The 23,948-nt window shown below is 56.5% G+C and overlaps 1 protein-coding gene across 4 annotated transcripts in view; it reads right to left on the bottom strand.

The window, feature by feature from the left end:
- The window catches only part of CNPY1 (canopy FGF signaling regulator 1), a 42,267-nt gene that overhangs the window by 9,570 nt on the left and 8,749 nt on the right, over positions 1–23,948 (bottom strand). The gene's annotated exons all lie outside the window — the stretch shown is intronic.

The raw sequence follows: 23,948 nt of genomic DNA on the forward strand, positions 1-23,948 counted from the left end.
AGCTATCACAATTAGGCAGGAACACAATTATGTTACGATGCACGATTGGACGCGGAAATGCCCTTGTGCTCTGTCTGTGGTTTTCATAACAGTCTGGCAATCTCAAATAAATCTCACTTATCTTTATCGTTATCTTGAGTGTTCCTCAGATAGGAACCCAGGACTTAACCTGCTTAGCGACTGATAATTGATTTCACATTGTTGCAAAGATTCCCCTTCTGGAGGTTTAGTTAATGTCGAAATTTTAATTGCACTCTGGCAAATATTGCATCTGGCTTAATCACTAACTTTCCATCCATAAAAATATTGAAATCGCTTCTGATATTAGTTAAAAGTCAATATTTAGAAGTGAAAATTCAAGCCTCCTTTGCTCTAGGCGACAACAGGGTAAGCATACATTCGGAAACTTGTAAGATGATGAGATATATAATTAGCTTTTATGTTAATTGACTGTTATGAGTTTGTTGTAGGACAATTCTTCATATAATATGCAGATAGCATTGGCTGTTTAGTTTTATTAGACAATATAATTAGAAAGCTAAAGGAGCTCATTTCGATGAGGAATAATAGAAGCTGATAAATTTCCCAGTGTTCTGTGTATCAGAAGTGAATTCCATCTGGATTTAATCAATAACAGAGATTTCAAGTAGCCTTTGTTTAGAGAACTGAAGCCAGCCCACAGATAACGGAACTAATATAGTTTTTCCAGTTACCATCAATTCAGTGTTAAAACAGGTGAATTTCTACCATCAATAAAACCTTGGGGACAAAACTACAAAGATTTCGGCACAGTTTATCGCAAAGACACAGGAAATTTACGTAAACAACATCACAATTTTACCTTCCGCAACTTGAATAAGGAAAAGAGTCTTTCCTATTCTTACTTATGGACATATTGTGTTACATCAAGTATATGTTCAGGTTGGGAGGAAAATAGAAAGAATGAAATAACATTTTGATTTGGGGGTAAATTTTCCTACAATTCAAAACTGCTCGAGTTTCGATCACTTTTTTTTTTTTTTTTTTAAATTCTGGAGCCTTTTTCCAACTTACCAGGGATAAAACAGAATCAGAGAAAAATTGCTTAATGCACCATCATTGATGAACTCCACATGGGGTCATCAAACACAATTTGACCTTTTCCTGAAGTTTAAAGAAGCTCTGCTTTCGTTGGCAAATGCAAAATTGGCCCTGCCACTTGGTTTCCTACCCTAAAAAAGTCTTCAACCAAAAACTTTAATTTTCAAACATTTTAGGTAAAGTGAAAACAAAATGCACTTCTCCATATGAAAATGTCGCAACTTTTCAATCTTTTAAACAAATCAGCCCTTCCCACAGTGGAGCCGTGCCCTCCGCCGGCGTGCCCCGGAAGGATTTTGCAGATTAAAAAACAACAACAACAAAAAGGGAATGGAAAAGTGCATGAAAGGAGACGAGAGCACCGTGGCGTTCGTAGAGTAAGATGCGAATCTGTCCATTCATGCCACGAATCCCGGTCCGTCTCCGAGCCAGGTCATTCACGAGGCCTGGAGGGGGCCTCCTCTGGGGTTCTGAATAAAAACGAAGGTACTTGGGGGAGCCTGTGTGCCCGGGAGAGGCCCAGCGAACGCTAGCCAACTGTGATGCGACTCCTCGTCTGTCGGCAGAGCTGAAGGTCACATAAATGCAGAATCGGTTCTCCTGGTTCACAGTTTTCCGCCCTCCCCCCAAGTCTGCCTCCCTCACTACCTTGTCACGGAAAACACGAAGGGGTTGAGTGGTTGTGTTTCTGAGCACCGTCACGCAAGGGAAAAGGTGAGACCCCACGTTTGTGGGATGTCGGGCGGCCTTTCCCAGCTTTGTGGGCAAATGGTAGCAGTTCCTTAGAAAGCGTTGGCGGGCTCAGGGGAGGAGGGACGGAGAAATGGGACCACGAGAACCTGAGTTGTTCCGTGTCCACAGATGTGGACACGCCCACGCACACACAGTGGTTTCCACGGACCAGAAAGACAGCGCTGTTTTTCTTTAAAACCATTTTTAAGAGGGAAAGTAACATAGTCATTTGATTGGAAAAAAAAAAAACAAAACACAAACATTCAAAAGGAACAAAAGGGCAGAGTAGAAAGCGAGGCTGATACCCGGGACCCTACGGCCCAGCTCTCCCCCGGGGCCAGGAATCTTCCCCGCACATCCATGTGAATGTGTGTCGCACGTGTGTGTGTCTGTGTGTGTCACGAGCATTTGTGAGCACCCCTGTCCCCTTGGTACACAGGCGAGGGCACAGCGCTGGGCCTTGGTGACCCCATCCCCCCGCTCCTGGACTTGAGGGCACTGGAGCTTGGAGACCTTGCAGCCAACCCCCTTCTCGTCACGGGAGGGGGCAGGCGCAGAGTGGGGGGACGGAGCCGGGGTCAGGACCCAGCCACGGGACGTGGTCGGCCAGGCCTCAGGGAAGCCTGTTCCCTAACCACCTTCAGCCGAAGCCACACGCCATGTCCTCCCCAGGTGACCAGGTAGGGGCACTCTTTGGGGCTGAGTTGTGTCCCCTAGATTCCTACGTTGAAGCCCCGACCCTCAGGACCTCACAACGTGGCCTTATTTGGAGACCGGACCTTCGCAGAAGCCGTTAAGGTAAAATGAGGTCACCAGGGTGGCCCCGATCCAGTGTGACCGGTGTCCCTATAAGAAGAAGAGGTCAGGACACAGACACACAGAGGGACGGCCACGTGAGGACACAAGACAGCCGTCCACACGATGGGGGGAGAGGCCTCGGGAGGAACCGGCTCTGCCCACACCTCGGTCTTGGACTTCCAGCCTCTAAAACTGTGAGACGCTACCCCCCCCCCCATCTTCGGTGCCTTGTGGTGGCGGCCTGACCCGCAAATACAGTCACAGACCATGAGGTCCCCACCCTGAAGTCCTGCTACAACAGCCCAAGCCCATCAAACCGAAGATCTGCAGAGAGCTCGACGGGCTGACTACCGCAAGGAGGTCCTGGCTCTGAACAGCACGAGGTGCGCGCCCAGCGACCCCATCCCCCTCTGTCACGTCGCCGCGCTGAGTGGGCAGGGCCCCCCGCACATCTCCCCTGCGTGGCCCGGCCAGCCGCTGGCTTCTCCATTCTTCCAGGGTCTTGGCCTGTAAGGCTGGGACGAAAATGACACGCTGGCGGTGTCTCTGATCAGGTCAAGCGACTGGAGTGACATCCTCCCAGAGCCCAACACATAAACGTAAAGAGCTATGATTACTTTCCCTTCGGCGGGTGCTGTTTGAGTTCATCGACCTCTTGAGCGGGACGCCAACTTCAGGAGCGGAGACTGATTTCTGTGCTCTCCTTACTGTTGGGCTGGAGGGAGGGGGCCGAGTCCTTTAGGTGCGGAGGACGGGTGGGTGACCTCCCCGGCGGTGCGGACCTCTGCAAAGCTCTCCTTGCCGCTTCCCCTCCTGTCCGCTCAGAATGTGAGGGCCGTCAGGATGGGCGCGTAGACCCTTGGCGCTCAAGGCTCAAGGTCCAGCAGCACTGGTGTCCGGGGGCCCCCGGTCCCACCCGGACCTGCTGGGTCCCGCTCTGCCCGGGAAGGGCGTCTAGACCCTTGGCGCTCAAGGCGTGGTCCTGGACCAGCAGCACAGGGAAGTCGAGGCCTCGAGGCTCAGAGTCCTGAGCACGGTGCCTGCGGTGGAGACAAGCGTGTAGAGAGCTGCCCGAGCTGGCGTCAGAGAAGCCGGGCTTTTATTCACCGCCGCCGCGCTCCCCCTGGAGACGGGAGGGAGGGCCACGCGGTCAGCGGTCTGGCTACAAGGCGTGTCTTCAGAAACGCGGTGTGGGACGGCCTGAAAAAGGTGCCTCTGTCCTCAGACCCAAACCGCACGCGGACAGCACCTCCGGGAGAGCCCGATGCGCCCATTCTCCCGGCCAGGGCCGAATGGGATGAGGCACCGTCTTGCGGATTCGAAAACACGCTTCCAGACCCGAGCGCTTTCGCCAAGAAACCGAGAGCGGCAAAAGGCGATGAAGGGTATCACCGATCCTTGGCGCCTGTCGTCCCGGCAGGACCTTTCATTGAGTCACGGGGCTGAACGTTCTCCGGAACATCGCAGAGCTCGTTCTCTGAGCTCACGTGGCATGCTCTTTCTCTCACGCATTTCTAATCTTCCCTCTGTTCTCCAGACCCACCCCAGGCGGGTGAGCCGGGTGCCAAGACGGGCTCTGCTCCCGGGGGCTGGGAGCCGGAACGCACGACCTCCCTCCCGCGGGCCCGGGGTGCGGGAGGAAGGGCGGCGGCAGGAGAGAAGGCGCCGTTTTCTCTGGCGCCCCCACTGCGAGTCATCCGATGCAAGCGGCTTGGAAACACTGAGGGTGCCCCGTCCCGCCCCCCCCTCCCCCCACTGGACGCAGAAAGTTCCGTCTCCGAAACACCTGGTCTCTCCAGCAGCCATGCAGGGGGAGGTGACCGCCCGTGGTCTAGCCTAGACGCGAAGCCAGGGGGTCAAGAGGAAACCCCCCAAGGGTTTGAGGACACCGCCAGGCCTCAGGGCCAGAAGGGACTCCCGCGTGTCTTTGCCGATCTGGCGGCTCTGGGCCGCCAGTCGTCTGCCATGTCTCTGGCCTGGAAAGAACGGGGCCGGCGTGGGAGACCCAACCCAGCCCACCCCTGTGGCAGCGAAACGGAGACGAGTAGTGAATCCACTTGGTTCTCGTTAAAGAAGCGCTTTTGTTGGCTTGGCTGGCTTTCCCTCCTTCGGCGATCCCCGAGCCTTCGTCAATCCACGTTCCCGCAAGGTAAACGTCCAGCAACGCGCTGCTTTTCCTCGCGCCGCGGGACCCACGCGCGGCCGCAAACCCTGTCCCCCTCCGGCGCACGCCGGCCCCGGCCGTGGCCCCGCTCTCGCGTCCCCGCTCGGGGACGGCAGAGCGTCCCGTGAGACCTTCCGGCCCGTCTCACGGCCCCTTGACCTTGGGACGCTGAGGGAACCAGCAGCCCTTGAAACATTACGGGTAACTCCTCCGCTCTGTGCTTCTGGATCCTTTTCTCAGGACGGGGTCCCAAACGTCGGGTAACGACGTCATCCTTGATACGCGTTTCCACGTGTTTCCGTCTCAACCCGGCCGCGTGTGGTCAGCACACTGAACCCAGCTGGGCTAATCACAGAAAGACGTCTCTAGAAATAAACTCTGAGCCAACTCGCTGGACTTCTCTGATGGCTTCCCTGAGGGGACACGGCGCCACAGGCTGCCCGCGTCCTGAGGGTCCTCCGGTCTCCCCTCTTCAGTCCAGCTTGAGAGCAGATGGTGGGGGACCCAGAGCTCAGATCCCTCCCCCCGCGGCAGGAGGCACGGACCCACGCTGGAGGCGGCCCTCAGAGCCGCGGTGACCACCAGCTTCCGCACGACTTCTCGCGGCCACGGTGGCCTCTGCTTTCTGACGTCCGTAGACAGGAGACTCTTTTGCTCCGTGGGAACTGAATTGGTTTTTCACTACTTAAAAATTACTAGTCCCAAGAGATAATGTGAAATGTGTGCCTTCCTGAGTCTCCTGGATTGGGGTAAATATTATCTTTCTGCTGGTTAGTACTTGGACCGTAAAAGACGGTTATGGCTTCTATTTTTTTAAACAAGCATGAGATTAAAAAAAATTTTTTTTCTTTCATGTTTATTTATACTTGAGAGAGAGACAGAATGCGAGCGGGGGTGGGGGTGGGGGGCAGAGAGAGAGGGAGACACAGAATCCGAAGCAGCTCCAGGCTCCGAGCTGTCAGCACAGAGCTCGACGCGGGGCTCAAACCCACAGACCGCGAGATCACGACCCGAGCCGAAGTCGGACGCCCAACCGCCTGAGCCACCCAGGCACCCCGAAAGGTTCTGTTTCTAAATTGAGGGTATGAAATACTCCCCCTGGAGCTCCTGGAGAGAAGAAAGCGTGGTCGGCCATTCTTCCGGGCCCCGGGGCCCCTGGCTGTGGGCGCACCAGCCTTCCGGGGGGGTGCCAGCTGGGCCTCCGATTGCAGAGGCCACGGGCATTTGCTGAGCCCTGGGCACTGAGCGCTGTGCTGCGGGCTGATGGCAAGGAGAGTAAGCGTGTCTCCGAACGGGAGAGGTGCCTCGCCTGCAGGAGCCCTGGGAGAGGCTGGGCGAAGAGACGCCTGCCCGAGAGAGAGTCTAGGGCAAGTGACATACCTTCACGGTGAAAGTGAGTCACTCGGCCGCTGTTTGTTGAACGTCTACTTCATGCCGGGTTGTGCCAGACACGAGGAGGCCACGGCAAACAAAATTAAGGTGGTCCTCGTTGTCCGGTGCCGGCGGCCTGGGCCCCCGCCTGAGGTCACACGGGGGCCGTATCGGCCTTGGGAGGAGCCCTCCCTTGGAGCTGGGGACCCCAGGCCACCGTCTGTTTGTGCACAGCCTGGGAGCCAAGACCGGTTCTTGCTTTTATAAGTGGCAAAAAATCAAATCAAATCAAAATCAAAAGAATACCATTTTGTGACGTGTGAAAATGATAGGAAATTCAAATTCCAGCGTCCACAATAAAGCTTCCTGGGACGCAGCCACTCCCGTCCGTACACATCTCGCCCGTGGCTGCCGTCCGGCCGCAGTGGCAGGGGTGAGTCGTGGCCACGGGGCCCCACAGATCCTCAAGTACTCACTGTCTGGCTCTTTCCAGAAGCCACTTGCCCAGCCCTGCTCTGCTGCCCCGCCCCTCTGCGCAGGTGGCGTTGTTCCTGCTGTTTCCTGGCCCCCTGCCTGCAGGGCATGGTCCTGTCCCCACTGCCCTGCCTGTGTCCCTCCTCCCTTCTCTGTCAACAGCCTTCCTCTCCTGCCAGATGCAGCAGTAGTTCTTCTAAACAGGCTTCAGACACACGCGTGTGCACCCACACACGCGCATACTCCCGGGTGCACACGGGTGCTCACACACACGCACGCACACGTGTACTCACACACATGCAGATACTCACACGTGCACACATGCGCTCACACACGCACGTACTCGCGCTGCACACGTGTGCTCACACACATGCACACACTCACGCGTGCACACGTGTGCCCACACACGCATTACTCACGTGCGCACACATGCACACACATGTATACTCACACGCACACGTGTGTGCTCACGTACATGCACACACGTGCGTGCTCACACACATGTGTAGTCGTGCTGCACGCGTGCAATCACATAACATACACGCACACACGCGTACTCACACACGTGTGTGCTCATACACATGTACCTGCGTGTGCACACGTGCGCACACATGCACACGCTGTGTACTCACACGCACACACGCATGTGCTCACGCGCACACACGCACACGTGTGTACTCACACGCACACATGCATGCACTCATGTGCACACACGTGTGCTCACACACACACACACACACACACAGTGAGCAAGCTGCATCACCCCGAATGGAGAGGAAAGCCATTTTTATCCAGGGCATGATGACAATGCCAGAGCAACCCCCTCCCCCCTCCACCCCAGAGCACCCTCGGTCCCCGCTCCTGTCCCCCCGGGGCGGCGGCCCCGTGCCACTGAGCGGAGCCAACGCAGCGCGTGAGGGAGGGCCCTGGCCCGAGGTCACAAACTAGTGTATTCGCTGAAGCCAGAAGACGAGCAGGTCTATCTGATGCTAAAGTCCTTCTCCGAGTGTCGGGGGCCAGAGGGAGTGGCGGCTTCCCAGCCCTCACGGAATGTTCCGGGTTCTCTGCCGTCCTCCCGAGAGCTGTGCGCGTGCGTCTCTACCGCCGGGCGCACCCCCCCGCGCAGCGCGTCTGGCTCCCGTAGCGTCAAGCACGTGCCCCCCAAGTCGCCGTTTCCAGGAGAGTTAGTGTCACAGACTCAGTCTCCCGTCCTGGCGATCTTTCTCGAAGGCAACCGGGGCCTCGCTTTCCCTCCGACGGCTCCCTGGAAAGAACGTTCGAAACCCGCCAGACTCCAAGCTGCCGCGCAGGAAACCCGGCCTCCGTGCACGCGGGCTGCGCGGCGCCCACCTGGGTCCTCACCCCTGTGTCCTGGGGGAGAAGCGGCGGCAGGCCTCTAAACGCTTCCCGTCCCCCGTCCCTTCTTCACCCGATTTGCGGATTCCAACAACCCTGATTCAGTGGAATCAGGAGCAATTAACGGGACTAGGGATTTATTAAGGATAAGTCATGCAGACAGTTTTGACAGCTTGTTTTGAGTGTGACAGAATTACAGGATGCATTATGTATTTAGACTTTTGTGCAGCGTCTAATACCAGACTTGCGAAATTATTCTTGCCAAATGGTCTGAACCAGCCTGGATGAGAAACGGTCTCACGTACCGGAAATGAGCTCGAACATCAGAGACAAAGGGTAAATGGCAGTGAGCCGCACGCCCAGACGGGGGTCAGGAGCCGTGGGGGGGGGGGGGAGGGGGGAGGGGGGCATGGCGTTTCCTGAGGGGCGGTGGAAGCCAGTGGTAGGGTCTGTTGCCCTTAACGCCTTTATTGCTGATCTGCAGGGAGGGGGCGCGGTCCCCGCCACGGGGCCACGTGAGGGGTAGGAAGCGCCAGCCCCGACCAGGTGGCCCCCCGGCCCGGCAGCTGGTGGGGGGGCTGCGAGGGGGATGCCGGACCAGCCTTCCGGCACCCCCACCTCGACAGTGCCCGGGAGACACCGAGGCAGAGAAAAGAACCCACTCAGCCTCATGGGATCGGACAGACAGCCGGAAGGCTCCAGGTCGCCAACTCGAAAGCCTGTGGTGGGTCAGATTGTGTCCCCCCAAAACACGTGCTCCAGTCCAAACCCCTGGTCCCTGTGAATGCAGCCTTATTCGTCAACAGGGGCTCTGCAGACGTAATGAGCGCAGACGAGGTCACACTCGGTTAGGATGGGTTCTGACCCGATGTGACCGGGGTCACGGACCCCCGGAGAGGGGTGCCGTGTGGTCACGAGGCAGACACTGGGGGTACAGCTCCAAGCCAGGGAACTCCAGGACTGCCAGCCACCCGCAGAAGCGGGAGAGACAGGGGACCCGCTTTTCCTGAGCACTCGAGAAGGAGCCCAGCCTGCCCACACCTCGCGCCTCCTGACCTCTGAGAAACTCAGCCTCTGTTCCAGCCTCTGTTCCGGCCTCCCAGTCTGTGGCATCTGGTCAGGGCAGCCCCAGGACACACACCAGTCTGGTTTCAGGCACGAGGAACTAATGAGGGGGCTCCGATGGCCCCGGCCCCCCCCCCGGGGCGAGAGGAGGAGCTGTGAGCGTCCCCCCCCCCCCCCCGCCAGGGGAAAGTGGCCAGAGGAGGGGTCTCCGTCCCCCCGGGGGGCCCAGGGAAGATTTCAGTGGGGGGGGAGGGCGCCTGGCCCAACCTGTCACACCTCCTGTTTGTAGTGATGAAAAGAAACACGCGTGGCCAGCAGCTGGTTAATTAACCCTGTGCCGTGCTAAGCCGCTACAGCCTTTAATTCTCTCCCATCACTTTATGCCCTCTGATAATTATTATTTTTATTCTGCTCAGGGGTACTGAATCATCTGTTTTATTTCTTCCCCCTGAGGGTGGTATAGCATTTAATCCTCCTACACGGCCAAGCGCTAAGGCTGCTGTTTTCTCCCTGCACCAGGATATTTGATTAAGCAGAAAACACCGCGCCTCTGCCCCTGAGATGCGTCGTGTCACCAACTTTCACGTCAGTCCCGGCCGGCGGCCAGCGTTGCTGCCCGCGGGGCCCCGGGGCGGGCCGTGGGGGAGCAGTGCAGGGAAGAAGGCGGTGCCGGGGACGCAGGGACCTGTCACAGGCTCACCGCCTGGACCGAAGGCTGGCTGTGCGAAGCCGCCCTCTGGGTACGCAGCGCCGACCCGAGCACAAAGCCACAGCTCCCGAGTCTTGTCTAGAAACGCCAACCTGATCCATAGACTCTTGTCATATCGCGCTGGGCTTAATCAGCACCTGGTGCCACAGACACTTATCATCAGACTAAATCCTCAGGAGGTTAGCAGGTGAAGGATCCCCTTTTTTCCTTGACATTCTATCACTTTTCTAAAGTCTTCACAAGATAAGGGCAAGAGTCCCCAAACACCCCGCAGAACCAATAGAGAAGTGCTACATCAATCGAGCAAACATTTATTCTTTTCCTCTTTCATTTCACGGAAATTCAGTACCGGGGCGCCTGGGTGGCTCAGTTGAGCGTCCGACTTCGGCTCCGGTCAGGATCTCACAGTCCGTGAGTTCGAGCCCCGTGTCGGGCTCTGTGCCGACAGCTCGGAGCCCGGAGCCTGCTTCGGAGTCTGTGTCTCCCTCTCTCTCTCTGCCCCTGCCCTGCTCATGCTCTGTCTCTCTCTGTCTCAAAAATAAATAAAAACTTTAAAAAGCAATTAAAAAAAATTAAAACAAAAAGAAATTCAGAACACACTAGAAGCAAATACCGTGCTGTGCACATACAGAGGGGGCGGTGCCAGAAAAAGACGTAGTTCAGGACAGAGATGTATTACGGCATACACGTAACTAGAATAAGATTAGAAATCAGCAAATGCTCTGAAAAAGCTACAAAAATACATCCGATGTTAGGAATGTGTATTTAGGAGTATCTGTATTTCAGTTTCTAACGAACTCCTCTTCATAAAAAGCTGACGACGCGTCACCCTGATTCAGGGAGGAGGGGTGTGGTTTCCTTAGTAGCGAGGGCTGACACATGTCACCGGAAGGAGAGGAGCCGGACCATACCTCACGTCGTATCCAAAACCACGTTCCATACGGATGCCATGTCCACACACCAAAGCACAAGCTCTTGGGGGAAAATTCAGAAAGCCGTCAATATGACAAAGAGGAGGGAGGCGTCCCCGAACAGGACGAGAAACCCACAGCCATCAAGATCAAAGACCGTCCGGGCGCCGAAGGGGGCGAGGCCACTGACAAACCACGCGTGGAGACTCCTGTGCGGCCGGCGAGGCACAGTGTCCCCGTCTGCTGGATTGTCAAATAACAACGACACGAGGGACGAGCCAACAGAAAATGGGTAAGGACACAAATAAACAACTGGAAACACGGGAAATCTAAGTGAACGGTGCCCTTGCGAAAATATGCTGCGTTCACTCGGAGCCCATGAAAGGGAAATGAGGACAAGAATGAGATACGATCCCGGGCGCCTGGGGGGGCTTAGCCGGCTAAGTGTCCAACCTCAGCTCAGGTCGTGATCTCGTGGTTCGTGGGTTCGAGCCCCGCGTCAGGCTCTGCACTGACAATGCGGAGCCCGCTTGGGATTCTCTCTCCCTCTCTCTCTGCCCCTCCTCCACTGTGCTCGCTCGCTCTCAAAATAAGTAAATAAACATTAAAGAAACAGAGAGACAATGAAATAACCATCTTCCACTTACGAGATTAGCAAACATCGAAGAATGATATGATCCAATGCCGGCCGCAAGGCAAGAAAGCTGGTGAGGATCTAAAACCCAACAGCCTTTGGGGAAAACAATCTGGCAACATCGGTTCCAAAGAAAATGCGCACGTCCTCTGAGCCCCGCCCTTCTGGGGGTCTGTGCTCTGGAAAGCAATTCGACACCAGGACGTGCCGTCCAGGGGGCTTGCTGAAGCCCTGATGGGTTGTGATAACACACTGGACACAGCCCGTACGTCCGTCGCTGGGGTGGTCACCAGGGTGCAGACATGGACAGAGACGGGTCGGATCTCTGTCCATTGGTTGACAGTGGGGGGTGTCCTCGTCCGCTCTGGCAGCCATAACAAATAGCACCGTCTGGGGGGCTTAGGCATCAGGAGTGTATCCCTCACACTTCTGGAGGCTGGAGTCCAAGATCGCACTGCCAGAAGGTTCCGTTCCCGGCGAGAGCCCTCCTGCTGGCTTGTGGCGGCCACAGCCCCCTCTGTCCTCACACGCGGCACAGAGAGAGATGCCTCCTTCTCTGCTCACGAGGATCCCAGTCCTACCCGAGTGGGGCCCCACCCTCATGGCCTCATTTAACCCGAATCACCTCCTTATGAGCGACCCGTGCCCAGTGTGGCCACGTGGGGGGTTAGGGCTTCGACATATGGATGGCGTTGCACACTCCAGTCGAGAGCGTGGAGTCTAGGCTGAACACTTAAGTTTATTTCACATTTCCACATTCTTCAGAGGAATACAGAGAGGCTATTAATTTATAATGACAAACAAAAACAAGAACAGAAAATACCGAACGTGTGGACGTTTGCGAGAATTTGAGTGCGCGTGGAGAAAGCTGGGGGCTGGTCTCCTACCGCTGATCATCTGAGTCGCTGGGAAGGGTGGATTTCAAAAGCTCCTGTATCCCTCCAGCTAAAATCACCATGCGTTACTTTCATAATGTAACGTTTTTGATGAAAAGAACTTAGAAAACCCAAAGTGGGGGCATCGGACACAAGCGTCCCTACTCTGACCGCCTCCTGCCTGGAGGCCGCTCATCGCCCAGCAGGAGCCCCAGCCCACAGTCGGCGCACTGCTTGGGGGACCCCGGGAGCCCACAGAGACCCAGCCCCTGGGTGGCATCACTGACCCCTTCACTCAAAATGCGACGCCTTCCCTGAAACGTGGGGACAGCTTGAGAGCTGACTAAATAGAAGATCTTATCAGCGAAATCTACTGGCCTCCACAATATTAGAGATGACTCTTCACTCTACGTTTTCGTACAGAAGGGAGAGCAGAGCTCTCCAGGCAGCCCCCTCCACACGGTCAAACAATTCAACGTGGCTGGAGAGGCTCTCCCCCTCTGGTGTTTCCAGAAAGTTCACAGACCAAGACTTGAGAAGGGGCCCAAAGAGCCTCATTATTTCTGCACTTGACTTAAACAATGGGCCGGAAAATAAGACCCTGTTCATAGAAAATTTAAAGTCTCCATTGGAGCTGTGTCCACACCAACGCCTCCCTCCACGGCTTTCCGTGCCTCTTATCGGCGGGACGGCAGGGAGGACGGGCCGGTCCCTGAGCCAGGCCAGGCTGGCCAGGTCTCCGGCAGCTGGGCATGGCGGCCCTTCTGGTCACAGGTCACCTTCCCTTCTCCGTCCCACGTTAACCTCTGCTGGAGGGATGGGCCGCTGTCACCACCGTGTGGGTCACGTTGGCACCGGAGAGAAGGGATGTTCACGTCGGGCACGGGGAGTGGAGCCCCCTCAGGGCGCCGGGCAGTACAAGCCACGGCAGTCCCTCATCTCGAGCCAAACTCCAACGAAGGGGAGCTTGTCTAACTCCTTCCACAGGGCAGCCCGGGCTCCCATTTCTCTCCAAACATGTGACATCTTGGTCTTTTAGGTCTGCTATGGTTAGAGACCGGGCTGTGGACCCAGGAAAGCACTGGGCCAGCGGTGAGCACTGGGCTGGGCGGCCTGGGAGGCCACCAGAGGGGCTGTGGACACCGCAGGGAACATGCCGGATGGGGGGGATGACTGAGGCCCGAGGGGCGGGTCCCCGGATGCCCCAGAGAAACGAGAAAGACAACCGTTGACAGGGAACCTTCCACGCACGATTGTTGGCTCGCGGTTCTGTTTTCCACGTTGTGGGGGCTGCATGTGCGGAACCCTCCGATCTTTCTCCCCCCATGGGACCCGCTCGCTTCCCCGGGGCCGGGCTCCCACCCGGCTCGTGTCCACACTGTGGCTCCGAACGGCAGAAACGTGCTCTCTCGCAGTTCTGGAGGCGGGGGTGTGACCTCGAGGTACCGGCAGGGCCTCGCTCCCCTGAAGCCTCCAGGGAGGGTCCTTCCGGGCCTGGCTCCAGCTGCTGGTGTCCCCCGCATCCTTGGTGACCCTGGCCTCTCCAATCTCCACCTCGGTCTTCGCATGGCCACCTCCCCTCTGTGTGTCTCTGCTGGCCTTCTGGGAAGGGCTGCGATCATTGGAATAGGGCTTCCCTTAATCTGGGATGACCTCCTCTTAACTAGAAACATCTGTAGAGATCCTATTCAAAAATTTTTGTGAGAGAGAGAGAGGGAGGGAGACAGAGTGTGAGTGGGGCAGGGGCAGAGAGAGAGAGGGGGACACGGAATCAGAAGCAGGCTCCGGGCTCTGAGCCATCAGCACAGAGCCCGACGCGGGGCTCGAACTCACGAACCGTGAGCTCAGGACCTGAGCCGAAGTCGGACGCTTCACCGACTGAGCCACCCAGGCGCCCCTGGAGAGATCCTATTTAAAAGATCAGGTCCCATTCTGAGGTTCTGGGGCACTGCCTCACCAGATTTGGGCCCCACAGCCCCTCGGTGTCCTACTGACGTGTTCCTCTCCCAGCCGGATCTGATACCGTCAAGGTCCAGCCCTGGCAGCAAGGCGTTCTCAGTCCCAAGACGGCGACGCCTCCTCCCCAGGCTGTGGAAACCGTCTGGGGACATCTCCCAATGTCCCCTGGGGAGCAAACTCCCCGCCAGTTGAGAACCATCACAGAACCTGGTTCCTGTTTGCACACCTCTGAACCATCCTGGTGGGGACACAGGCTCTCTGCCCATGATCTCATGTCCCTGCCACCCAAGCTGAACTCGTCGCGCTGTTGGCCTTGACATCCTAGGCCCACAAGCCCGGCCCAGTCCGGCCTGCTGGCCCTCGGTGCCCGCGTGTGCCCGACAGGCGGCTGCTGCCGGTGCGGAAAGCACGGGGCTGTTTATTTGTCAGAAGACTTCTTGTTGTCGCTAGACTCTTTTCGAAAGAAAAAAGCTGGGTCATGCTGTGCCAAAATTCTTGACGGTTTGACCTTGTTTGTTCAATGTTTAGTTTTTAAAATGAAAAATTCAAGGACTAGTGTCCGTATTTGGCTCTAGCCCCTGTTGCTTAATACTAAGCTAAATGATAGAATTTCTTACCCTCAAAATTATGTGAATCGAACACGTAGGTAATTAGACTGGTCATGGCATTTAAATCTGGGAGGTTTAGAGAACATTCAGAAAGTTTAAAAAGTGTTTGGACAATAGGGCAGGTGCTTATATGTTGGCGCAAGGACCTGCTGAGCACTTGGTGGTGTTGGGGCACCGGCATCCTTCCACAGCCTTCCACATCCTTCCTCGGCCTTCCACGGCCTTCCACGGCCTTCCTCGGCCTTCCTCGGCCTTCCACGGCCTTCCACGGCCTTCCTCGGCCTTCCACGGCCTTCCTCGGCCTTCCTCGGCCTTCCTCGGCCTTCCTCGGCCTTCCACGGCCTTCCTCGGCCTTCCTCGGCCTTCCTCGGCCTTCCACGGCCTTCCTCGGCCTTCCTCGGCCTTCCTCGGCCTTCCTCGGCCTTCCACGGCCTTCCTCGGCCTTCCTCGGCCTTCCTCGGCCTTCCACGGCCTTCCTCGGCCTTCCACGGCCTTCCACGGCCTTCCACGGCCTTCCTCGGCCTTCCACGGCCTTCCTCGGCCTTCCACGGCCTTCCTCGGCCTTCCTCGGCCTTCCTCGGCCTTCCACGGCCTTCCACGGCCTTCCACGGCCTTCCTCGGCCGTCCTCGGCCTTCCACGGCCTTCCTCGGCCTTCCTCGGCCTTCCACGGCCTTCCTCGGCCTTCCTCGGCCTTCCACGGCCTTCCTCGGCCTTCCTCGGCCTTCCACGGCCTTCCACGACCTTCCACGGCCTTCCACGGCCTTCCACTTGGCCTTTCACACAGCCTTCCACAACCTTCCCCGGCTTTCCTCCGCCTTCTGCAGCCTTCCGTGGCCTTCCTCTGCCTTCCTCAGCCTTCCACATGGCTTTCTGCAGCCTCTGACAACCTTCTGCATGGCCTTCCTTGGCTTTCTACAGCCTTCCACAGCCTTCTGCAGCCTTCTGCGTGGCCTCCTACAGCCTCCCGCAGCCTTCTGCTGGTCACCCCTGACTTTTACTGGGTTCATCCTGCCCGGCTCACCCTCTCCCTCTGCAGGCTAGCATTCGGGCACTTCCTTGCCAGATGACACACAGCCCGCACTCAGAGATGGGATAGTTCCTTATTGGTATTTCTGTTTCCAAAGAGCTGCTCAGCCGAGCCTTGGGGAGCTCTGGCTGATTTCAGCTTCACACAATCCAGCAACAGGAAACCCCAGACAGGACGTCAGGGCGAGTGGTGACAGCTAAAGGGACAGAGTTCCAGGGAAATGCCTCAGAAACAGAGAAGGGGATTTCGCCTTGTCAGTTCCCCAGAGGGCTGAGCCCTGAGCCCCTGAGAATCATCAACCCAAGATGTCCAGAAGCATTAGAAAGGACCTCAGCGGAAAGGGGTCTCCTCCTCGCGGTAAATTGTCCTCTCACTGCACATTCCTGTTCAAGTGTGACAGCCAAGTCGGCTTGCATTCCAGATGACAGGATAGAACAGAATATGTGCAAACAGCAGCCCAAGATAATAAATAGCTCACTTAGATCGATGGCTAGTAGGAGACTCCATAAGCAAAAGTGATACTGAAATTCAGAGAGGAAAAAGAAATTGGTTCTGAAAATTCAGCCTGATTTTTTAAGCCCATTAATTAACAATGGAAGTTATTTCAGAAGAGATGAGTCTGTGGACGGTCCCGAGGCTGCTTCTTTCCCAGGGTCTTTGTCTTTTGAAACGATTCTCGGAGAACCTTCTTCACCATTTTGGAAACAGGACACGTTTATAAACCATTGCTTTATTTTATGTGACCTACCAACTCCTCCTAAAAATGTTGCTGGAATTTTCCTTCTTCCTTCCTTCCTTCCTTCCTTCCTTCCTTCCTTCCTTCCTTCCTCACTCTTTCTCTTTCTTTCTCTTTCTTTCTTTCTCTCTCTCTCTTTGTTTCTTTCTCTCTTTCTCTCTTTCTTTCGGAAAATCTTTTCTTAAATCAAACCCAACAGAGAAGAATTTGCGTTAAAAACTCCCACTATGCCTTTATGAGAAGATGCCATGTCGCAAACACGGAAAGTCGTGCCGATGGAGTACCTCCCAGCCTGGCCACAGGCCTCTGTGTGCCTCCTCCTGCCCACGGGCATCTCCAGCCCCTGGGGAACATTGCTAACAAAGTTCAGCTTGCAAGCCCGATATGAGAATTCACCCCCTCAAATACTGCCTGCGGGACGCCTGCGTGGCTCAATCGGTCGAGCGTCCGACTCTTGATTTCCGCTCAGGTCATGACATCACAGTTTGTAGGTTCGAGCCCTGTGTCAGGTTCTGTGCTGACAGCGTGGAGCCTGCTTGGGATTGTGTCCCTCCCTCTCTCTCTCTGCCCCTCCCCAACGCATGCTGTCTCTGCCTCTCTCAGAATAAATAAGTAAACTTAAAAAAAAAAAAAAAAGATTCTTTAAAAAAATGCTGCTTGCCTCATCAGAGAACAAAATATGCCAAGTTCTTTCTCACTCAGTAACAGCCAAATGATCTCAAACGGATACCCATTCAGACTTGCTCACCTCCAGGTAGGTGAGCGGACGTGTCACGGGGCGGGGAGCGGGGGGCCTTCCACTGCCGCTGGAGGAGCGGAGGATAAACCAGACGGGCTAACACGCACGCGGTGACTGGAATCTTCCAACGCCACGTGCAGATAAGTAACTGCAGACGCGGGGTTTCCCACCGCAACGCGTCACCCCCCGGCCACCGCACCCCGGACGGAGCTGCGCCGACTTCTAATCTCAGCCCGCGGCCGGTCCGCACCAGGCAGGTGGGACAAGCGGACCGGCCGGGAGGCGGCAAGTCAGGGCCTCACTGACGCAGCTGTGTTCACTCCTGGCGGGGGCGGATTAGTCCGAGCAGGACGGGGGACCGAGAACGTCTGTGTCACTTCCCGGAAGGTTCTCAAGGCAGCTCAGTGTTCGGGTTCACTTTAGTTTTAAGTTTATGCCCGAGTGACGGGGCGGAGGCTGCGGGCGACCCAGCTAACAGCCCCCAGAAGGAGCACCCACCCCCCGCCCCTGGCATCGGGGAGTCCCGCGACAGGCCTCCTGGGCCGGTTCGAAACCCGGACGGGGAGAGGTGCCATCACGCCTGAATCCCACCCGCGCACGCCCAGCACAGGAAGACGGGTTTGGGGCCGGGAAGGCAGTGGCCGGGTGGGGAAGGCCTGGGGAAAGGTCCCCCTGCTGGCCCCTCCGGGAAGAGCAGTGGCGCCCCCACGCCGGGGCACGCGGTCCTGCAGGAGAGATGTGCCCTCCCCCCACCCCAGGGCCGCAAGCAGTCCCCCTGGGGTCCCAGCCGGGCCTGCCCCCGCCCCCGCAGCTCCTACCTTCCCGAGGCTCACGCTCTCTGCTCTGTGATAGGCGACCTCTGGCTAAGGTGCCTGTGTTGTGTGCGTACACGCACACACACGTGCACACACGGAGCCCGCAGACGCCTGCTCCTGTCCCCCAGGGCTGCATTCTCACCCCGGCCTCCCCAGACGAGATTTGGTGGCAGGGGCGGTTCCACTCTGGGGTGGTGGCCCAACGCGCTGACCCAGAGGCAGCCCCGGACGGTCCCGGGCAATTCAGAGGCAAGGGCGAGGACGGGCTGCGTGAGGTTGGACGGGGGGAGGCACCCCAGCCTTGGGCCCTGCAGGCCCAGATGCCTTCCCGGCCACGCGCGGAGCGGAGGGCACCCCTTTGAGCCACAGAAGCAGGGCTAAGGACCTGGAGGCTTCGCCGCAGGGTCTGGGGGGCGAGGGGAGGTGGAGTGGGTCACCTTTCCGCGGGCGATGGGGGTGAGAGAGTCTGATGTCGGAGGAGGCGGGTGGTTCCGGGTCAGGAAGATCCTCCTGAGCTAAGACGGCTCCGGGGGGGACCGGCTGATGAGGGAACCACCCCGCGCTGAGCTGCTGCAGAAGAGGAGGTGGGGGTGTGGCGCCAGGTGGGGGAGGCTCCTCCCCCCCAAACAAGGAGCTGTCCCCAAGCACCCGAGTTCAGATTCCACACCCCCAGGGTCCCTGCTGTTGCGCGTGAACCGTGTGCGGACATCCGGGCACACCGTGTTGTGGGGGTACCAAGGCGAGCTTTCTCTCCACTGTCCCCTGCTCCCCCAACCCTGCTGCCCCTGCCTCCGGGGAGGCCAGCGCTGCGGGGCCAAGGGCGAGAGTCTCAGGCCAGACCCTTCTGTCCGTGCCTCTGCCAGAGCGGAGCCCGCCGGGACGGGACAGCGGGAGCCCTGGGGAGGCGTTCCAAAGCTGGGGAGAGGCAGAAGGGACACAGGGGCAAAATGACGGAAATACACTGGGCCCAAGAAGGAATCTGAGGCTGCCCAGAGCCCACCCGGGTAAGATGACCTTATGTTACTGGACATAAACGGACTCGGATGCACGGACGCACACCTGAGTCCGGGCGCCGACTGGCTCCCTCCCAGACAGACCGCCTCCCACCACCCTGCAGGGGGCGCCACACAGCACAGCCCTCTGGGCAGCTCGGGCTCCTTCTGGGGCCCACTGGATGTCCTCCCACGTGGCCGGGAAGACGGGGAGTCTTCTTCTGCCATCATCCTCCGGTCGGGGTGTCCGCGCCCTCGGGTTTTCCCAAAGCGGTTCCCAGCACCCCGCACGGGTCTGGAGCAGGACGAGGGTGTCTGCGGTAGGACCGGGCAGGGGCCAGGACTTCCGCTGCTTTCTTTTGTGGGAGCTGACCCAGCAGACGTGTCCTGGGGGCAGGGTCACAGCTGCCGCAGTCACTTGCTGGGCCCTTGGTGACAGCTAAGCAGAGTCCCGCATTTAATGCGGCTGCTCCGGGCCGCGGCCTCTTGCTCTCCCTTCTCCTGTGGGCAGCAGAGGGGGCAGCTCCCTGGGGGTCTGGGTGTGCTGTGTGGACGCATCCAAAAGCCTAAATTCCTTCCTGGGGGCGCCTGGGGGCTCGGTCGGTTAAGCGTCCGACTCTTGATTTCGGCTCAGGTCACGATCTCGCAGTTCGTGGGTCGGAGCCCGGCGACGGGCCCTGCGCTGACAGCTCGGAGCCTGGAGCCCGCTTCGGATTCTGTGTCTCCCTCTCTCTCTGCCCCTCCCCTGCTCATACTCTGTCTCTCTCTGTCTCTCAAAAGTAAATAAATACAATAAATAAATGAAGTCTTGAGGGGTAGCGTTTCTCTTTAAAAAAAAATAAAGAAGTAAAATAAAAGATGATGCACGATAAAAGTCCCCAAATTTTTCTCCAAGGTGCACAGAACCCCAAGTGTTGTGGTCTTGAGGACTAGAATTCATTCTTTCTTTTTTTAAAAAAAAATGTTTTTTAATGTTTATTTTTGGGACAGAGAGAGACAGAGCATGAACGGGGGAGGGGCAGAGAGAGAGGGAGACACAGAATCCGAAACGGGCTCCAGGCTCCGAGCCATCAGCACAGAGCCCGATGTGGGGCTCGAACTCACGAACTGTGAGATCGTGACCCGAGCCGAAGTCGGATGCTCAACCGACTGAGCCACCCAGGCGCCCCATAGAATTCATTCTTATTCTTCCTCGAGAGGAAGAGGAATGAAGAGTGTAAGTAAACCAGTCAGCGTTATTTCGTACCGAACACACAAATACCTGTTCATTTCCTTGCAGACGAGGGACCAGACCAACCTGTCCCCCGGGGGAAGTTCTCGGGCCGCGAGGGCGATGGAGACAAGACAGCGACACATCGGAGATGTGCTGAAAGCCACCCCAGCCCCACCCCGTCCTCCTGGTCCTCTCAAAATGTCTGAAGGACAAGCGTGTGCCGACCGCGTTACCAACGGTGAGGGAGGACCAGTACGACCACCAGGAACGGAGACTGAACAAATCGGGAGAAGGCCTCGCTGTAGCTCTTTGTCAGGAATTTTGTAAAAAGGCAAATCACGTGTTCCCGTGTGGCTTTCCACCTCCCTGAGAACAACGCTACTTTTTAGCATTGGAGTTCTTGAAATGACATGGAATTCTTTTGATTTCTCAAAAAAAAAAAAACAAAAAAAAAACCACACTTTGCAAAACATTACAGCGATAATGTGTTCATTATGGAAAACATTTAAAAGATAAGCAAACGGAGAAGAAAGACCCAGTAATACCAAAGATAACCATGAATGCCACTGTGATGTGTATTCTGGGACGCCCCCCCCCCCCCCCAGAACAAGCACATGTCCACGCAGGGTCATCCTACACCCTGGCTAATGACCTCTTTTTTGCGTTTAAAAACTGGAAAACATCTTTCTGACTTTTTTTTTCTTTTTTTTTTTTTACTGTTGCTGATTTACAGCTTCCTGGGAACATAATTTTATTCATGATTGTTATCAAAGTAACATACTTATTTGTTTTAATGTTTTTATTTATTTCTGAGACAGAGAGAGACAGAGCGCGAGCGGGGGAGGGGCAGAGAGAGAGGGAGACACAGAATCGGAAACAGGCTCCAGGCTCTGAGCCATCAGCCCAGAGCCTGACGCGGGGCTCGAACTCCCGGACCGCGAGATCGTGACCTGGCTGAAGTCGGACGCTTCACCGACTGAGCCACCCAGACGACCCAGTAACATACTTATTAAAATGTTGTCTGTGGGCTGACAATGTCCGCAGACGAACTTAGAGGTGACCCCCCCCCCCCCAATTCCTGCTTCCTAGGCATGGTTGCCAGCCGGGCACTCCAACCCCACACCGTTTCCCTCTCTTGCTGACCCGGGAATGCAAGGCAGAGCGCAGGGCTGGCTCCCACCCGTGCCTCGCCAAAGGGGGGCTCTGGCTTCTGCCCGTCTCCTCAGTCCCCGGCCCTCAGGAACCCCCCTGCCCCCTCCCGCCGACAGCCCCCACTCCTGTTGCCGCCTGTGCTCAAGCAGGCACCCCCAGCAGACCCCGAGTTCGGGTCTCCAGCGAGGGAGATCACCAGCGGGTGTTTGGGGCTCTCCTGACCACGACCCAGGAGAGAAATGTTCCGGGGATGGGGGTGGGGCTTCTGGACAAGTTTCCCACGGGTTAAAAAAGGAACGTAATACAAAACTTTCCCCTTCTCTGCTCCGAACGCCGCGATGGACGATTCATTACGTAGGCATATGGTCGATTAAATCATTGGCTGTTGGAGATGGAGCTCTGTCTCCAGCCCCCGCCCTCCCAGAGGTCCGGGTGGGGTTGAAGGTTCGACCCCAAGGGTCACCTCACCAGCATACGCTCCCATTTCTGCCCTGATATCTGGTCTCAGAGAAGTTCTGGCTGCTTCTGTAGAGGGAGGCAGGAATTATTACAGCTCTCTGTTTGGGTATTAATAATCTTCCCAAATGAAATACCTTTAGGCTACTGACCCATGCTGAGAACAGCCATCTGCTATGGTGGCTTTTAGCTTTTTGGACATGACCCACTTTTTGCATTTCAGCTCATTACACGGTGTCATGAGATAACGGTTTCCTTTGCCATAAGATGCACTCTGATATTTTATGTATATTTTTACATGCTGGTTTCACCCCACTACACCTATCTGTGACAGACTACAGTCCGAAAAGATATGGAGGGACTGAATTTCCCCTCTGCTTCCTAGCTGGCCTATTACAAAGGCCACACCTGTCACCTTGTTAGCAAACAGGGCCCCCATACAGTTGTACAGGTTGTGCACTGCACAACTTCAAAATGCCGCAGGTACCTGGTGCTATACAGTATGTAACAGCACGGGGTAGCTCTATCGATAGCAAATGATGTGGCTCTGTCTAAACGGACTTATCAGCAATTAAATTAAATTAATCCCGATTTGCCAAAACAGTGAGTCACTAAAGCTTTCTGAGCCTCGTCTTCTGTATTTTTTTTTTAAGTTTCAATGTTTATTTATTTTTGAGAAAGAGAGAGAGACAGAGCATGAGCAGGGGGAGGGGCAGAGAGAGAGGGAGACACAGAATCTGAAGCAGCTCCAGGCTCTGAGCTGTCAGCACAGAGCCCGACGCGGGGCTCGAACCCACGAACCGTGAGATCGTGACCGGAGCCCAAGTCGGACGCTTCACCCACTGAGCTCCCCGGGAGCCCCTCATCTTCTATATTTCTAAAATGAGGGTAATTAAGGGTGCCTGGCAGGCTCAGTCGGTAGAGCGTGCAACTCTATCTCACGGTTGTGAGTTCGAGCCCCACACAGGGCTTAGAGATTACTTGGGGAAAAAAAAAAAAAGGAAAGGGAGCTAATTAAAGTGGCCTTATTTACTTTGCAGAGCTGTTAAAAGAATGTAACGAAAGAGGCTTTACGTTCTGGTCTAAATCATCGTCATCTTTGATCGATGAGATCTACTCTCTGAACTTTCCAAGTTTCGCGGTCTCAGTCACGGCAAAGGGGACCTTCGTGCTCCCACCTTCACCTACTGGACAGAGAAGTGGGTCCTGGGTCCCGCGCACCGAGTTCGGGGTTTCGATCCGTAGAAGCAAGCGTAAGCCCTCACCCCCCGGCTCCCAGACTCTGGGTCCCCATCACGAGAGCACAAGTTCATTCACGGCCCCTTCCTGGAGGCCCGCTGTTGGCTTTTCGGGAGAGGATGAACACTCGGTTACGAAGCGATCGTAGAACAGCCGCCTCCGGACGGTGTTGTGCTGTCCGCTCACCGTGGGTCACTACGACCGTCACAAAACCACGAGGTGACCTAGAGGCTGACGTGCACGGACACGGCTTTGTCAGAAGCCAGGGGAAGTATCAGGCGGCGACGGTCCCCTCGAATGCAGCCAGCAGGAGGCTCCCTCGGCGGTCACCGGCCGGGGCCCTGGGGCCCCCAGAGCGTGCCTCCCCCAGCCTCCCCTCCCGCTCCGCTGCAGAGACACGGGCGGCGACAGGAAGACAAGCACGTCCGGCTCATGAGACAGCCCGAGGCAAAACGCCGCTGTGCGCGAACCGAACTTGTCCGTTCAGGAAAAGGAGAAAGGAGACTGTTTCCAACAAAGCCACCAAATCTCTGGGGTTGGTCCGGCACCGGGACCCACTCCATCTGTTTTTGAGAGTATTTTTTTAAGCTTATTTGTTCATTTTTGAGAGAAAGAGTGAGCGAGAAAGTGGCAGAGGGAGAGGGAGACCCAGAACCCGAAGCAGGTTCCAGGCTCCGAGCTGTCGGCACAGAGCCCGACGCGGGGCTCGAACCCACAGACCGCGAGATCGTGACCTGAGCCGAAGTCGGACGCTCGACCGACTGAGCCACCCAGGCGCCCCTGCTGCACCGTCTGCTTTTATAGGCCGTCCCTAAAATCGGTAACACTGGAGGCCTCGGAGC

This window comes from Leopardus geoffroyi, chromosome A2, assembly GCF_018350155.1.
Source record: "Leopardus geoffroyi isolate Oge1 chromosome A2, O.geoffroyi_Oge1_pat1.0, whole genome shotgun sequence".
In the NCBI taxonomy this organism is placed as follows: domain Eukaryota; kingdom Metazoa; phylum Chordata; class Mammalia; order Carnivora; family Felidae; genus Leopardus; species Leopardus geoffroyi.